The 2676-nt window shown below is 43.5% G+C and overlaps 1 long non-coding RNA gene across 1 annotated transcript in view; it reads right to left on the bottom strand.

Annotated features, from left to right (window-relative positions):
• Positions 1-913: 913 nt before the first annotated feature.
• The window catches only part of LOC108299914, a 13567-nt gene continuing 11804 nt past the window's right edge, over positions 914-2676 (bottom strand). The window contains exon 2 of the long non-coding RNA XR_001823158.2: positions 914-1432. This is a non-coding gene — a long non-coding RNA (uncharacterized LOC108299914). The remainder of the gene's footprint in view (positions 1433-2676) is intronic.

Below are 2676 nucleotides of genomic sequence, written 5' to 3'. Positions count from 1 at the left end.
CCAGCTGAGGTCCCAGCTGCCAGCCATCATTAACTGCCAGACAGGTGAGTGTGTTTTCCTTCTAATGATGCCAGTACCCTGCTTTTGAGCCATGCTAGCTAAAGACAAGTAGAGCAGGAATGAGCTATCCCTGTTGACTGCTCAATACTATGCAATCTATTGTCATCATTGTAAGACTCAGTCTGGGGATGGTTTGTTACACAGTAATAGATCATCAGAGCACTACTGTATTTTTATTTCTTAAAACTGCCCCAACTGTAAATGTTATTAAAGTGATATGCTAAATGTCTGTTTCTCCTTCTGAATTGTGAGATCCATGGGAGCTGGGACCCTGAATGCCTTGTCCTCTGTTGTATGTCCAGCACCTGTCCATGTCTGCCACACAAGAGGAGCTTCAAAATATAATCATGGAATGAAAGCATGAATGAATGAATGCATACAATGGCCTAAAAGGTACATGAGAATACCAAAAAGGTAAAAATGAAAGCCAAAAATTTCCTGAGGATATGAAAAACTATTTTGGTTGAAGAATACACTGCTCATCATGATATCTGTGGAGTTCAGAAGCTGATTTGTAATTTTGTATTTGTCAACTTATTTTATGCCTTTCAACCATGTATCAATATTAGTTTGGTCACATCCAATCACACTGGAATCTACACTAACACACTATTGCAACAAAAACCTTTTATAATCTTTTGGCACCTTTAAGTGTTAGTTTCAAAGTAGGTTCTTAGTTCATGCAACTTGATTAATTTATATTTATAAAAGAATTACCGTAGTCACAGACCAAGACAAGTATCACCTCCCATGGGTGGAAAAGTATGTGTCAAATTATACTCCATAGAGGAAAAATTGTTTGAAGTTGTGTAGATTCAAACCAGCAAAGTGGGAGACTTAAAGAGTTGATACGTGTTGTTGCAACACACTTAGCTATTATTTTTGAGAACACGTGGAAGACTGAGGTTGGGGGATGGAGAGGCTACAACAACATCCATCTTTTCACAAGAAAGCAACTTCTTAAGAAAAGAGAAAAACAGAACAAAATACCAATTTATCAATTTGTGGACACCAAGGAGAGCTCAAGATCCTGTGCAACCAGTCTGGCTAGAAGAAGAAGAATTCGGGGCCAGAACTAGCTAATGGCCTCTGGTGAGAGTCTCAGGCTGTGGAAATAATCACACAGCAGCAGGTGGCTGTATTGGGGCTTCTTGGGGCATCTCATGGCAGGTGAACAAATCAAGTTCCCCTTTAAAGAAATGGTCCTGAGATTTGATCAATATCTCCTACTACTAGAGGAGAAACGAATACAACCTTGAGGATTGGAGCCACTCAGTGTCACTTAACCTCAGCTGGTCATCCTCTTGTGTGTCCTGGTTGGAGCTCTCATCCATCCTCGGTTCAGTTTCTCTAGTGACTATAGTTTCATCTCCTGCAAGGTGGGAAAAGGGTAGACATCAATTACTTAAGATGGGGCATGGGGATCACTGCTGCCATACACACACAGCCTTCAAAAAATCCAGTATTCAATCTACCCCATCTACCTCTAGCCTCTTGCTCTTTCCAAATGCGTCATGTTCTCCCTTCCCTCTGTAACTTTGTCCTAGAATGCCTTACCATGCCCGCTCCCAGATATCCCATATAATTAACTTTGACTGCCTTGACCTTTCATTAGTTCAGGTGTTGTATCAGAGGCTGGTGGCGCGCTGCTCAGATCTCTGTTGGCTGGGCAGGCACTCCTATCCTTCCAGCTGTCTGTAAGTGATGGTTTCTAACAGCTGCAGGTGGCATCCTTCTCCAGAGACTCACCCTCTGTCAACAGGAGCCACCTCTCCCAGAATTAGGTAGGAGATTAGGTGCTCTCCCCCAGGATCAGCCTGGAGCCAATGACCGACTAATGAGGAATAGTCAGGTCTGGGCTTTTTGACTCAAGGTGGGATAGCCCTTTGGTGCAGTCCTCACTCCACATCTCCCCTTGGGTCTGACTGCAGCTAGACTTTAACGGAAGCCACATCTTTTCCTAGTTTCACCCCCTTCACTTCCTCGATTCCCTCATTTATTTACAGGTTTCTTCTGAGTTTTCCCTTGATAAATCACTTATACAAGAGTTCCCCTCTCAGACTCTGCTTCCAGGGAACCCAACCCAGCCCGATATTGTCTTTTCTGGGAGACTAACCATTTGTCATCCAAACTAAATCAGAGCCCCTTTTATGTGCACACACCGCTGTCACAGAGCTTCTTACGAAGTACTGGAATCTCTGATTTACTTATCAGTCTCCCCAGCTAGTCTATTTGAGAGCAGGAACCTTGACCTATTGATCTCTTTCTCCCCAGCACCTGGGACCTATGGCTGCTGTTCAGTAAAGTTTTGATGAATTGAATTCTTGGGGATCTTGGTGAAGACAGTGTACTCATTAGATATACAAGGTGGGTGGGTGAGCCTTATTTTGTCCCTCATATTAAAGAGGATTCAGGGGAAACAATCATAGAGATTGTTATAGAAATAGGCTACGGGCTCACCCTAGAATGTTGGTTAGAATGATTGAAAACGGAGGCGGGGTATGGTGGCTCACGCCTGTAATCCCAGAACTTTGGGAGGCTGAGGCAGGTGGATCACCTGAGGTCAGGAATTTGAGACCAGCCTGCCCAACATGGTGAAATCCTGTCTCTACTAAA

The sequence above is a fragment of the Cebus imitator genome, unplaced genomic scaffold (assembly GCF_001604975.1).
Source record: "Cebus imitator isolate Cc_AM_T3 unplaced genomic scaffold, Cebus_imitator-1.0 Scaffold24, whole genome shotgun sequence".
NCBI classification, from domain to species: Eukaryota; Metazoa; Chordata; class Mammalia; order Primates; family Cebidae; genus Cebus; species Cebus imitator.
This window is presented reverse-complemented; position numbering and strand designations above follow the sequence as displayed.